Genomic DNA, 15,522 nt, shown 5'->3' on the forward strand with positions numbered 1-15,522 from the left:
GCATTTTATATAAACAAGCAGGGGGGAGTGAGATCTCTCCCTCTGTGCATAGAGGCAGCTGCCCTCTGGAACTGCTGCATCAGCCATGCATAACCCTATCAGCAGCATATTTAGCAGGGCTGCAAAACTCCCTAGCAGAGAGCCTGAGTGGATGTTTTTCCACAAATGGGAGATTCACAATTCAGTTCTTGACGATGTCTTTGCCCAATGGGGAACGCAAGCTTTGCATCTTTACACCTCAAAACTTCCTTGGTACAGCTGAAGAGCAGCTCTGGCCAAGGGCTTGAAGCGAGATGCCCTACCAATGTCAGGGAAGAATCCTCTGGGGTAAACCTTCCCTCCCATCCCAATGATACCACAAGTTCTACGGAAGATCCGCCGACACAGAGCTTGAGTCATCCTGATTGCGCCCAACTGGCCAAGACAGCTCTGGAATATGGATCTGCTGAAGCTCTCAGTTCACCCACCCATGAACATCCCCACACTGGTGGGCCTTCTAACACAGCCCAAGGGCTGGTTCGAGCACCCAAATCCGGGACTGCTGCCACTCAGTGATAGGTAGTTGGAGGGGCATCAGAAATAGAGCACACGTGTTCTGAAAGGGTGAAGTCGCTCCTTAACCAAAGCAGAAAGGACTCTGCGAGAAGCTGTTCTGCAGCAAAATGGAAGTGTCTCTCTCTTGAGCTCACCAGCACAACTTGTCTCTGGTATCCACCAGGATCCCTGCTATCTTAGAGTATCTACTTGCCCTTCAGTCTTAGGGTCTCCTGTTCAGTTTCTCCATCCTCCAGTGGATAATGGTACCACATTCACTCACCTATCACAACTACATTTCTGAAGGGGATTCTCAGGTCCTTTCCACCATTTATGAAGCTTGCACCTCAGTGGGATCTCAGTTTTGTTCTGTCCTTGCTCACTAACCCCCCCATTTGAGTCTCTAGGTATATCTCCAAATATTAGTTTTTTGTGGGGTGGGGGATAGCTCAGTGATTTGAGCATTGGCCTGCTAAACCCAGGGTTGTGAGTTCAATCCTTGAGGGGGCCACTTAGGGACCCGGGGCAAAAATCAGTACTTGGTCATGCTAGTAAAGGCAAGGGGCTGGACTCAATGACCTTTCAAGGTCCTTTCCAGTTCTAGGAGATAGGTATATCTCCAGTTATTATAGTTTATAGCCCATCTGTCCTGGAAAATGGCCTTTGAAATAGCCAGAAGAGTCAGTGAGCTGGGAGTGCTCATGGCAGACCCACTATATACCATCTTCTATAAAGAAAAAGTCTTGTCCACTCTTGAACCTCTCCGCTGGTGGAGATCATTGGGTTATTTATAGCATTGTTGCTCATTAGCATGGTTTTGCTGAGTGATCTGAGTGCTTTGAGTGGGCAATGGAAGCTCCACACAGGAATTAAAGGCCCATTCAAAAGGGCAGTGAGTCTTGCTGATTTCACCGCTGGTTTGCAATTTGCTTTTGCGGGCCAGTCCCATCTGAGGACTGCTCAGTTCCTCTTATGTGGAAGGGGAAGTACTGGTCTTGAGGTAGTTTGTAGTGGAACTTTGTTGACCTGAGTTCACTCTCTGATCCTGATCTATACACAGACGATGTGATTGTGATCGGCTTCGTGTTGAAGCACTCGGACACCGTACTGATGTGGGAGAGAAGAGAGAGCAAGCTTAGATTGCATGTACTTTGCAGCAGCACCCATGTCTTCATTGGCTCTCTGAGAGTGCTCATGGCAGACCCATCATGTGCCACCTTCTATAAAGACAAGGTCTTGTTACGATGCCACCCTAGATTTGTTCCTAAAGTAGTTTCTGAGTTTCATATGAGTCAGGTAATCCACTTTCCAGTATTTTTTCCAAAACCACATGCCTCAGAGGAAGAGAGACAGCTGTATTCTCTAAACAGCCAAAGGCCTTTTATCTGCAAAGAACAAAGGGAGTTAGACACCTAAACTATTTGTTTCCATAGCAGAGTGATCAAGGGGTCAAGCTATGTCAATGCAGCGACTTTCAAACCGGACCTTGGGTTGTATTATGCTTTGTTACTAACTAGCTCCCATTCCCCGTCCTGAGAGCTCATTCCACTAGAGGCAAGCCACTTCAGCTGCATCTCTGAGAGACGTACCCCCTAGTGATATGTAGGGCAGCTACTTGGAGCTCTTTGCGTACCTCCAGGAGACATTACGCTCTGGTCCAGTCATCAACTGCAGCTACAGCTGTGAGGACAGCAATATTGCAGTTCGTTATCAGTTCTGTGTCCTCAACCCCAAGCCCAGTCTGACTACTGCCTGTTAATCTTCCACTTGGGGAATACACACAGGGACTGTCACTCGAAGAAGAAATGGAGTTACTTATCTGTAACTGTTGGTTCTTCCAGGTGTGTGGGCCCCATGTGTATTCCCCTACCCTCCTGCCATCCTCTCTGCTGCAGACTGAACTGCGGTAAGAAACTGGAGAGGCGTCTGCCTGCACCTCCTTTTATGCCCTTGGCTCGGAGCACGAGGAGAACTGTTGTGCAAGTGTGTGCCAACCGGTGCAGCTTACAAAATGTTCCAGACTCAGGTGCATAGTGTGCATATGTAGCCAACGTATGGAATACAGATAGGGACCGCACATCTCAAAGAGCCTCCAGTTACAGGTAAGTAACCTCCATCTTTCATCATTACATTTATACAGAGCTATAGCACCTTGAGCCCAAAGGGTGCATCGATCTAGTATCATGATAATCACATCTATCTATCTAGCTTATGTTGATTTTGGGACAAATAATCAAAAATAGGCAGGCCATTCGTTTGGTTTTAAGCCTGCTTTTTTCTGGTTTGTCCCCTGTCCAGTACCGGACATAATTTTTTCTGGTATCACACATGGATGATGCCCTTTTTAAGAGCGTGCTGCCTGCCCCCACACATTGCATGCCAGGTCCCACTGGCGGAGGCAGGGTCACGCCCATGCCATCCCTGGAAGTACCAGAATCTCCAGTATTCTGGGGATGCATTAGGGGTCACTCTACTCAAAAGTGGCAAAGCCTCTAGTGAATTCTGTGCTTCATCCCAATACTCTGCCCCATGTGACTTCACACCTGACCCAGCTCCAGGACTAACTATAGCTCGTTTCACATCCCAGCAGACCGTTTATGGGGCGTGGGGGAATAGGATGGCTGGTACTGTAGTTTTTCCGTCTTCTGTGCTGCTTCTCCCCAGAAGAGGGCACTATTGCCCCATAATTCTACTCTACCTCTGTTTGCTGCCCAGGGATTCTAGGGTGACTAGTTCTTTAGGAAAAGCCCACACATGGGGGGAGGCTGGGATGGGACCTGTCCGTTTCCCCTCTATTTCTGTATGATGTCCTCTCCACTGGGTGCAGGCCCCGTGTGTCCTAATTTCCTTCCCGCTCACTCCACAACTTTTCTTTCCATGAGGGAATCGGATGCCGGAATCACATTGGTCTGGAAAACATGGAAAGATTTTAGGTCAGGGCTAGATTAATGATCCTAGAAACATTTCAGGGCCCCTTTTGGGCCGTGATGCAACATCCAGGTTGCACTGGGGAGTGGGAGGGAGGGGGCAGAGAACAGCACCCCTTCAGCTCAGCAGGGAGGGGTATGCGGGGAGTGGGAAAGCAATTGCAAGACCTAGCAAGGATGCTGATGGGGTGTTTGTAGGTAAAGGCGAGGTGTGGGTCAGGTGGGGCTAGGGTGACCAGATGTCCCTATTTTATAGGGACAGTCCTGATTTTTGGGTCTTTTTCTTATATAGGCTCCTATTACCCCCCACCCCCTCCTGATTTTTCACATTTGCTGTCTGGTCACCCTAGGTGGGGCTGAGAGGTGGGGTGGGATGATGGACTTCCTGTGTCACTCCCCTAACTTCACCCACTCCACAAATTCTCCTTCATGCTGGCTCTGATCTTGCCTCTGCTCCCAATTTGACCTGTGGGTGCAGGGGCTGAAGGGGGGCAGCGAGCTATGTCATAGCGCTGAAGCCAACAGAAACATCAAGTCCAGTTCACTATTATTTGTCACCGCATTGTTCCTCATTCACGAGGACCTGGGGCGAGGGTGGGTGACTGGTTCACACCGCATTGTTCCTCATTCCCGATGGCCTGGGGCGGGTGAGTCGTGCAAAGGTTCACGCTGCATTGTTTCTCATTCATGAGGGCCTGGGGCAGGCGCCTGGTGCAAAGGTTCATGAAGCCTGACATGCCCACAGATATTATCGCCTTGTGATTTGGTCTGAGAGCGACGGCTGGAAGGGGAAACCTGCTGAATTGGTTCTCTGGAGCTCTGGTCTCTTCCCCTTCCCAGGCACGCAGCCCCCTCCATGGGGATCTTGGAGCACATCCAGGAAATTAGCCCCTTCCCAGGCACACCCAGCTTGGGGATCAGCTGGTTTCATACAGGTTAAGCCCTAACCATTTAGGCTCCATATGGGCTGAGCTGGGGCTGTATAACAAGGAACCATTGAGCTTCAGGGGCTAAGGGAATCGGGCAGAGGAAGGGGACGTAATGAAGGGCTCAAGACAACGGCCAGTCTGTGACTTCCAGAACCTGCTTCTCCGGCCAAGGCCTCAGGGTGACGGCGTGAGACAGCAGGGGTGGAGGAGAAGCCTTGAAAAGACACTGTCAGCTGGCAGGAACTGGACCTGATTGTCCATGCTGGGGCGCACCTGTGTGAACCAGCATAAATGGGATCAGATGCAGACCCTTGCGTTGGGTGTGGAGATGGGCAGGAGAGCAGCGAAGGGGGCTGATTTTAAACTGCTGTTTTCTTTAAAAGCAGAAAAACCCTAAATCCTGCAAAAGTTTCTTGATATGCTGGGCCAGCTCCAACCACAGAATTACACCAGGGATCAGTTTGGCCCCTGAGTGTGTCTTTTTTTAAGCACCTGGTAACCCAAGAGCCTTTTAAATGCGTCTCCATGTGGCTCAGGGCTCTCCAGGCAACCTCCAAGCCGTTCCTTGGCAGGTTCAGTAATTGACTTTCCACTAGGTAATAATTGCTGCTTCCCCTGCACTGCCTGAGCTCCTTGTGCCCATGGTGGCGAGAGGGCGGCTTTGAGAGAGGAATTCAAGTGAGATGCTCTTCGAGCAGGGGACGTGCGGCCAGGGCTATTAAACCACAGGTGCTGGGGAGCCTGAGCAGCCACCTGCATGTTAACCAGGCCAGGCACCCCAGGTCTCAGGCACCCTGCCTCATAACCAGGCCCAGATGCTCTTCTTTACCATCCAAAAATGTGATTGGGTAACTGACCAGGTGTCCAGGTGTATGTGTAGCAGAGACAGGGCCATCAAGTGGTGAGAACACGGGCAGGGCAATTGGAGTCTTGGTTTCTCTTCTGTGCCAATAACTCGCTGTGTGACTTTGATCAAGTCACTTTGCCTTTCTGTGCCTCAGTTTCCCCATTTGTCAAGCAGTGATAATGACACTGATCAGCCTTTGTTCAGTGCTGTGAGAACTCCATGGAGCAGGCCCTGTAGCGGTGACCCTCCGGAGCTTTGGTTGGGAACGTGAGCTGGGAGATTTGGATGGAACCATAAAAACTGGAGCTATTTCCATGCTGCAGTTCCTGGCCCTGAGCAGAGACCCGTGTCTGTGTCTCTGAGAGGAGCAAACCTCCATCTCCATGATATGCAGTGGAGGGGAGAGGAACCCCAGGGCCTGGCAGTTCTGAGCCCCGGCACCTCTGGGCTTGCTGCAGCACTTATGAATGTAAAAAAGTTGCCCATGCCCCACACCCCAAAGCTAGAGAGCTTTGAACTGGGGCTCTGACCTGCCAGGCCCAGAGGTGCCAGGGCTATGACCTGCCAGGCCCAGAGGTGCTGGGGCTCTGAACTGCCAAGTCTAGAGGTGCCAGGGCTCAGCACAAATTAAGCACTGGGCAAAACCAGTTGGGGAGGTTTAAATTGGATATTAGGAAAAACTTTTTCACTAGGAGGGTGGTGAAGCACTGGAATGGGTTCCCTAGGGAGGTGGTGGAATCTCCTTCTTTAGAGGTTTTTAAGGTCAGGCTTGACAAAGCCCTGGCTGGGATGATTTAGTTGGGATTGGTCCTGCTTTGAGCAGGGAGTTGGACTAGATACCTCCTGAGGTCCCTTCCAACCCTGAGAGTCTCTGATTCTATGGCCCTATACATTTCCAGCTGAATTTTGCATTGAGGTTTTGTGGTGGTTAGAACTTGAAATCCAGAGGGAAACTCAAGGAGCTGGATGAGTCCCACAAAATGAAATGGAAAAGAAAAGTTCCTATAGGCAGAGGGAACTGAAATGGGCTCAGTGGGAAACCTAGGGCCACCACGTGGGGTCAGAGCCACAGAAGGGTGCTGCCTACAGAGATATTTGTCAACAGCATCTGCCCTTATCTCCTCTAGCAGCTCAGGACTGGAAGACTGGCACAATTGGACCATGGAGGGAGAGCAAATAGGTGGATGCTTTCTCTAACTGCCAGTCTGGCAGAGTCCCCCTGGGATGTGACAGCCGTGCCGGGCTTTCTCTGGCTCACGCGTCACTACTGCTAACGAAGGTTTGGTTACCAACGTCACTAGGTCTGGCGGGGACACAGCTGAGGCGTTAAAAAGGGCCATTTTGACACAATCACTTTTCAGAGGAGACCCACGCTCTCCTGTTACAACCTGGTGCTATCCAAGAACTAGAGAGCATTCAGGAGGGGATAGCGAACCAGGCTGTGTGCACCCAGGGGGCCGATGAGATCCCGAAGCTCCTGGCTCACTCACCCTGGATCTCTCTCTTGTTTAGGAAGAGGAATGGAGCTGGGAGTTCTGGACACGATGTGGGTGACCATCCAGCTTGGAGACTGTGTCTGCAGTCACTTAGGGAAAGGTTCTACAGAGCAGCTCGCACCGATGGCTTGGTGGCTGCACCATACTGCAGACAATGTGCCCTCTGCGACGTGGCCTTGGACCAGGGGCAGCAGGGTGGGGTGCTCCCATAGAGCGCAGGAAGACAGGGTGCCCCAAGGCATGTGTCATGGCCCGGCTACAGCAGGATGGCCTGCCACAGTAGCAATGCAGTGACATGCAGTGCAGGGTGCAGTGTGCAGGGTGCAGTATCAAGAAGTTTTTCACTTCACCACTGTTCAGTGGGTTTGATGGGAAACAACCCCAGAACTCCTGGCCCACGAACCCCGCGCTGACAAATAGATCCTGTCCTGTCACTTCCTCTTCAATGTGGAACTTGTCAGACGGTTCCTAACTCTGATCTGCTACCAGAAGAGGGAGATCTGCTCCCAAAGAGACGGGCTCAGGCTGCAGCTCAGTGCTTGGCCCAGATGCGGACTGATCAGGGACAGAAACAGAGTACAGCTGACGGGCTGGAAAAATGGGTAAATGTGCAAAGGAGTCAGCAGCAAGTTGGGCCTGGAGCGCCTGGGGGAGGGTGATGTGTGTGTGAACCCTTTAGTAACCTCCTGATTTCCTTGCAAGTAGGGGAGGTAACTTGGTGCCACTTTAGTTGAATATTAAGGGTATATTTGTAAATACTCTATTAATAAGAGATGAACAGTGGTAGCACCTTGTCAACATGTGCATTCATCATGGCTTACTATGCAATTTATTACCTTCCACAGCTTGTTTTAGCATCATCTATTAAGTATTTAAAAAACCTGACATGCATAATTACCTGGTACTTGATAGCAATTAATTAATCCACCAGGAATAGTAGCAAACTATCTATAGGTGCCACTTTAATATAAAGTGGGCCAGTTAACTCTTTCTTAAACTCTGTGTCCCTGAATAATGATGTTCTCATGCTTCATTAGTTGTGTCCAGCTAGCAATGGATTTCAATCAAGAGATTGCCGAGATTGGAATCTGTCTGGGGCAGGGACCATCTTTGTCTGTGTTTGTACAGCGCAGAGCGTAATGGGCTCCTGGGTCATGCCTGGGGCTCCTAGATGCTACTGCAGGGCACATAATAATAGTCAAGAGAGTCTGGGCTGTCTCTTGTTTGCAGTAATGTTTAGCCACTGACACTGCAGTAGCTGAATAATTGGATACTAGGCCTGGCAGTTCAGATGGGATGATCTGGATCATAGCAGGTGGCAGACAGAGAGCCTTTGAGAGCGATGGCCACCGTGTATCCACAGTGCAGGGGCAGCGGCAGAACAAGGGTCTCACCTCTACCGCCGTGCTTCCGTCCTGATGTGCAGAGACACCTGTCTCCAAGTCCCCCTGAATCCCGAACCTGCCCCGTGGGGTGCTGCTTGCAATGCAGATGCTGAGCCATGAGGTGCTCCCTGAGACCATCTCCTGGTTCTGGGGAGAGCCAATGCAGAAGCAAGCCCTTTCCCCAGACCCATCACAAATGCATGTGACCCAATGGGGAAATGCTTGGCCGTATATCAATAACCGAAGTTAGGGTGCTAGGCCCAGGGCCTCAAAGGTGTCAAGGTGCCCACATCCCATTGAAATCAGTGGGCATTAGACACCTGAACACCTTTGGGGATCTGGCACCCAATGGCTCTGTCGGGGGTGCAGATCCTGCTATCAGCCGGGGCGGTGTCAGTCTGGAGTCACTCCACTGGAGTCAGAGTATATCCACAGCAGGGGTCGGCAACCTTTCAGACGTGCTGTGCCGAGTCTTCATTTATTCACTATAATGTAAGGTTTCGCGTGCCAGTCAGACATTTTAACGTTTTTAGAAGGTCTCTTTCTATAAGTCTATAATGTAGAACTAAACTATTGTTGTATGTAAAGTAAATAAGGTTTTTCAAATGTTTAAGAAGCTTCATCTAAAATAAAATTAAAATGCAGAGCGCCAGCCCCCCACCCCTCGCCTCTGGACCAGTGGCCAGGACCCTGGCAGTGTGAGAGCCACTGAAAATCAGCTTGTGTGCCGCATTCGGCACATGTGCCATAGGTTGCCTACCCCTGATCTATACTGCACTCTGAGCCCAGCTCTGTGGGACCTGGGCTTGTGGACTTGGTGTTTCCAAGCTCGCACTGCATTGTGAACTGGGCCTTACAATCGCTGGATCCGGGTCTCGCAGCTGTGCTAACAGGTCCAGATGGTACTTCCCAGCCCTTCTGACTCGGGGCTGTAACTTGAGCTGCGTCCACACTGCAGAGTGACAGGGCTTGGACCCAAGTCAGAGCACGACTTGGGCGCCGACTCACCCCTCTAGCAGGGTCTTGGGACGTGGGGCCTGAGTGCTTGCTGACCTCAGTCAGACTGATTTGCATGTGGACGGAAAAGGGTCTCCGGTGAAAACCTGAGTCTGAGCCTGAGCTTAGTGTGGTGTGTAGACATACCCATTCCCCTCGCTCATGCCAGCTTTAGCCTGGAGCAAGTCCATGCAGTGCAGTGGAACGACTCTCGCTAGCCAGAACGAGAGAGGCCCAGACTCAGATTCATGCTGATGTGATTGAGTGCAGATTTCAGACCCTGCCTTGGGAGCCCCTTCCCCAGAAATGGGCTTAAAACTCAAACCCTCTGGATCTTTACAGTCACAAGCTCTGGGGTGCTCAGGGTCCGGCCAGTTGCAGCTGCACCCCATTTACAGGCCATTAGCCATCGATTCTGCCTTTCTCATGTGTCGCTCCGCAGAGGGGAAAGAATAAAAATGACACGGGAGCCGTTGCTTTTCTCAGGTGTATTTCACATGCTTGTTACACAGAAAATGGTGCCTGTTCCGTGTGCACAAGGCCTTCCATAGGACCCATCCGGAGCTGCTCAGCACTTAGGTTTTCATCCCCTGCCCTAAAAGCCCCAGCCACTGAACATGGACTCCTGACACAACGTGGCATGCATAGCTCTCTGGTGGGGGGGTGGGGTGTCAAGTGAGCATGCTAAGGGGCCCTGGGCTGGAGGAGGGCGCAGTGGTGAGGAGGAAAAACTTGCAGGCGGCTACCAGCAGCTGGCAGCCCAAGGGCAGACAAGTTGGCATTTTCAGCAGGGGCTGACTAGTGTTGACCAGAAGAAGGGGCCAAGGAAAGAAAGCCGCGTTGTCCTCAGAGGTCAGATGGGCAGCTGTGGAGTAGGAGCTGAATGTCACAGCTTGGGGCTGTTTGCGTGGGAGGTTCTCATTAGACCATTGCAGAGAGGGACTCGAGCCGCAACGTTTGGGCGCTACCCCCAATCCAGTGTGGGTGTGGGGTCAGCCCCGCTGTTCTGCTTGTCACTGTGACATGGGTCTGTTGGTATCTGGGTGCTGCTGCCTGCAGTTGGGCCATTGGGGCTGTGGGTGTGACCAGGTGGCGTGGCCAGGGGAAATGGATCGAGGGGCTCCCACTTGCTGTGGTAGCCTGGGTCATATGTGCCCCCATGCAGCTGCATCACACATCCAGCTCATTCATGTCTTCTGCCAGTCAGTCCCAGTCCAATCTGGGACAGAATTCCCTCCCTGCCCCACGTTTCTGGCTTCTCAATCCAGGCTGAGCCACAGAACCTCTCAAATGGGCGCCCCGGCATCCCAGGTGCCTGGGAGCCTGCAGGCAGCGGAGGAGTAGGAGGTGATGTGGCTACGAGGAGGGTGGGGGGCTTCTGGTTGTAACTGGGGATGATCCCCCTAACCAGTTCCATGCCACTGTGGTGGCAGCTGAAGAAAGACACCACCCACCCCTGCTCTGTGGGTTGCCTCTTTGCTAACTGGCTGCTGGCCATATGGACTCAGTAGCGATATGGGCTTACCCTGGTGTCAGGGCAAGCCCCAGAGAGGGACAATGACAAAGCGTCACATACCGAGGTGGAATATTTAATTTCTAATGGGGTAAGTCATTTGGGAGAATCTGAAGGTGGATCCCGCTTGCCTCTGGGAGGGTCTGATGCTGATGTCCCAGTCTCCGAGGACTGAAGGCATTGGGGAGGGACATGGACCCACAGAGCAACTGCTGGATCGCGGCACAATCCCCCATATGCCCATCGCTTTTCAGGTCCTAGTCATGGCTGCCTTCCCAGATGCTTGTGGGTGCTCTTCAGGGCTGGTTTCCGTTCCTGACCTTCCTCACCCTGGGGCAGCACTGAGAGTGGCAGGGTGGAATGGGACACAGGGTGAGCAGCAGGGAACACACAGGCTCCCCAGGCAGGGGACAGAAGCCACATTACTTTGGAGAGGAGACCCGTTAGCCCACAGGGTGCAGGAGACAGATGAGGTCTTGTCCATCTCTGATCTCAGTGTCTCCAATGAACCAGTCAGGCAGTTTGATTCTTTGGCTTGACCTCACTCTTTGTTGTGACCCTTTTGGGTTCCATAATATCATCTGCGTGGGCTCTGTTAACGGGCAGATTCATCCCGGCTGTAACTTCACAGAGGCCAGTGGATTTCATCCAGGAAGGAATCTGGCCCTGTGTCTCTATGGCCTTTTAGGATTAAATTGTCAAACCTCTTGTGCCTAGAACACGTTCGCAAAATAACATCCGGGCAAGGTCCCTGTGCCCCTGGGCACGCAGCACCGGGGTCTGCTGCTCACTCTGACCCACTCCAGGTGCACCACCCCCAGGCCAGCACGTCTGGGTGGGAGGGTCTGAGTCAGTCAGGAAAGCTGCCTTCCCACTCCCAGGCCTTGCAGCTGGGGTAGCCGCTGCCGGGCAAGCGTGTGTGGCATGGACTAGCCCTGCTGCCGCTGCCTGAGGGGATGCAGCACCCAGATTGAAGAGAGGGGGAGAAAACACATAAGGGCTTAAGAGAAAGGGGAGAGGAAAAAACCAGTGAAAATAAAGGAGGGGGGCAAAAAGCCGCCCACCTGCCCCAGGATAGAGGGCATCAGGCCTCCCAGGCCCCTTCCTGGGGGCACCTCAGCATCCAAGACCTGTTTTAATCCACCAGGGGAGCCAAGAAACCCACATCTCTTGTGTGACTGTTCGCAGAGCAAGCCTGTGATGGTGGGCGGGGGGAGGATAGAGTCTCCTGAGGGCCTTGGTACAGAGCAGCAGGGATAGGAGCAGGCACCCGCACGGGGCTGGTACTGTATGCCACACACGTGTGTTAATTTGCATGTATATTTATGCCTACAATTTATCATGGGCTTTGTTAACACCTCCTCCAGGAGCCGTTCATGGGGCTGAACATAGCGATAACACCACGCCGCACGTCAGCTCCTGGACGGAGGCGCTGTCTCGAGGAGTGCCCGCGAGGCACAGACAAGCCATGATCTTTGGTTTTCTCCAACAGCCATTACAAAATTCGCTCCAAAACATGCAAGAGGTTCTGCTTCTCCCACACACCCCGGTGAGGTTGTCACGATCCCTGGGTCACAGATGCAGAACTGACACACATATACAGAGGGGACATGCATTCACCAAGGTCACCCACCAACACCCCAGGGCGCCTGACCCCCCCCGTCTCATTCACAGTGACTCCTGCTGCCCTTAGGAACGGTTTGCACGGGCCCATGCTTGTGAAAATGATTGTGCAAGGTCTGCATGCTGCAACACACATATAATGGGCCAGATGAGTTGTAATGCTGCATCCCCCAGTGCAAGGCACAGCCTCTGGCTTCGGGGTTGTAGCAGCCTCAGTGGGGCGTACCCAGGTGTGCATATTTGCTCTAAGAGATTTGACTTCTTTATCCTTCCATTTTTTCAAAAAAAAAAAAAAAAGGAAGGGCGGGGGAATGACATGATTTAAAAACAGATGAAGAGCAGGGCTCCAGTCCTCCATCCCCTCTTCCCTCAGAGAGCATGGGCGAGAGCAACCATTGGCTGTGCTGCGTGGTGGATCCTCTCTGGCCGGGAATCACAGACAAAATCTGCAAAGTGAAATTGACGAATATTGCACAGATGACTCATGCCAGCATGGGATTCTGGGCCCAGTCCTGCTTCCTCTGATGCCTCTGGTGCTGTTGACTTCAAAGCAGCAGGATCAGGCCCATCATCTCTATATTCCTTTCTTGTTCCTCATTAGTAAGGGCACCTTCTTTGCATGTATTCTTGACCTTTGTCGCCTGCTCCTGATCCCCATGTGACGAGAGGATTCGCTATCTGTGGCAATCACCATCAGTTGCTGGGGGGGTGGAAATGATATCACAGCCCTAGGAGGCCTGGGACTTCCAGTGGGGGATAAAGCCATCAGAACAGATAAATACGTCTCCTGATGCTGCATGTTGTGGCTACTTAAGATTAGCACTGAATGAAACTTTTCAGCCAAAACATTTTTTTGTGGTGGGAAAAAAGAAAAATGCAGATTTGGCCACACCAAAGCACATAGTTAGATTGCGCTGGGGAAAAAAAAATTCAGCAAAAGTCAAAAGGTTTAACCTTTTCTGTTCAAAATGACGTTTTGTTTGAAAACTGCCTTAAAATGGATTAAAAAGGGGAAAAAAAACCCACCCTCGCATAGTCAAAATAAAATGTTTTCTTTTGACCAAAAACATGTTTTTTTGTCTTGGTGATTCAGTAACATTTTTGAAAATTTTGTTTTTGGTTTGATTTGAAATTAATTCCTCACCCTCACCCCCCAAAATTCAGACCTGCCAGTGAACGCCCCCCCCCACCCCGCATCCGTTATTTGCACAACTCTACTAAAGACTTCAGGCTGCAGAGGTGATAGACCCCAGCTGCTTCTGCTGCGGAAGCACAGACTCCTACCACCCAAGCTAAATGCAAATCTCCATTAGCAGTATAGGGCCTATGACACTCTGTGGTGTAGTTCTGATTCCATCCAGCAGAGGACAGTGCTGTGCATGCACATACTAACTATGTTATAATGCCCTTATTTTGGGCTTTTCCTCCATGGAGCTCAAAGAGCTTTGCACACCCTAAATCATTAATTGAGGTTCACACAGCACCCTACACGCTCCTCTGTAAGGGACTGGCATGTCGAGGGCGCCACATTAGCATTAATAAGCAAGGATTATTACATACGAATAAAATGACGTGCAAGAGCGGGGACATGGCTTGCCCTGAGGTCAGACAGCGGAGCTGGTGCGCCCACACTGTTCTAACCACTAGGCAACACCTCCTTCCAAATGACTAATATAGCCAGCCAGCAGAATGATTTTGCCGGGTACATTATGGGATGAGTAATGTGGCCAGTGACTGGTATCCAGCCAGCTCTGCGTCACAATAAACAGCCAGGGGCAGGGAGGGGACTAAAAAGCCACAAGCCAGAAGCGGCACCTTCCCGATGAAATGGGATTGCTGAGCCAGCTGCACGGTAAAGGAACCGCTGTCCCTTTAGATGTGGCTTTCAGCAGGGAAGCGGTGCAGCACCGGGACTGTCCCGGCACCCCTTAGCATCACCCTGTGGGGCTGTTAAACACCCACAGATCCTGGCAAACCCCGAATCCAGTTCACGCCCACCTGGACTAGTCACATGCCTCCCCGCCCTTCCCGGGGGCTCCTTTAAAAGAAAAAAAACTCCCGCCATATGGATGTGCTTTGTCTGACATGTTCAATGTTTTCACTTCAACACAAACAGCCGCGTTGTGAACAGACAATGTCGTGGCGTGGCACAAATGGAGCGTCAACCAGAATGATTATCCCCGTCCGGGCCAGGGGCGCACACACGGCCAGGACCTTCGGTGTTAATTGAGGAGGGTAACGCTGCAGTGGAGTATGCTGTGCTTAAGGGGGTGTGTGCGTGTGTGTGTGTGTGTGTGTGTGTGTTATACTATTGTTTAAATAGCTGTTTATTTTCCAACCTTGTTACAGCCCTACAGGCACATGAACATCTGGCATTGTTTTTCCACTGCCTCACTGGTCTCTGAAGGCTCTGCAGAGCTTGCAAGCCAAAGGACCAGATGGCTGGTGGGCTAAATGGAAATTGCTGGGATAAAAGACAGGCTAGTTTTTGGGGTGACCCTTTCTTGTCATGGCCCAGGCTTTGGATGGGGCTCTGATTGCATAGCTCGGCGCTCTCTCTTGCGGCGTGGGTCGGACGCTCTGTTTCAATGCGTCTGGCTCATTCGCGTTCTCTCTGCACAGGTCAGGATGACTCTTTTTCCACTAGGGGGCAGCCTCTTTTGATACAGGGGGGTGCCTTCTCAGAGAGTCAAGGGTCTCCAAACTGCCTGTGCATTTGTGCCTGCCCATCAGGGCAAGCAGAAGTGCACACCTAATTTGCACACACAGTTGCCATGGCAATAGATGCAACCTGGGTAACTGCACAATCGGCTGGGCAGTTAGATGCTGGCCAGATAAAACATTTCCCCCTTCATCCAGGATGGGTGACAGGGCCTCTACCCCCAACAGGATCAGGGGACAGTGACCTCCATCCCCACAGGGAGGCCAGAGCAGCTCCTCATCATCCCTCCTCACTGTGTGCCCAGCTCCACCCCACTGTCCTCTGGGAGCAGCTCCACTGAGAACAGGAATGGGGGACTCCTCCTTCTCCCCATGCAGGCACTGACCCTGTGGGTGCTCTGGAACTGGTGCACCTATGGAAAAACATAATGGGTGCTCAGCACCCACCAGTCACAGCTGTTGGAAGGCGCCGCTGCCCAACAGCTGTTCTGCCATGCGGCTGCCACCAAACAGCTGTTTGGTGGCTTGGGGCGGGGCTTGGGGGTGGGTGGAGAGTGGCAGGCTGGTTGGGGCCTCAGGGATGGGGTGGAGCATGGGCAGGAAGAGGCGGA

Source organism: Gopherus flavomarginatus, chromosome 24 (genome assembly GCF_025201925.1).
Source record: "Gopherus flavomarginatus isolate rGopFla2 chromosome 24, rGopFla2.mat.asm, whole genome shotgun sequence".
Classification (NCBI taxonomy): Eukaryota; Metazoa; Chordata; order Testudines; family Testudinidae; genus Gopherus; species Gopherus flavomarginatus.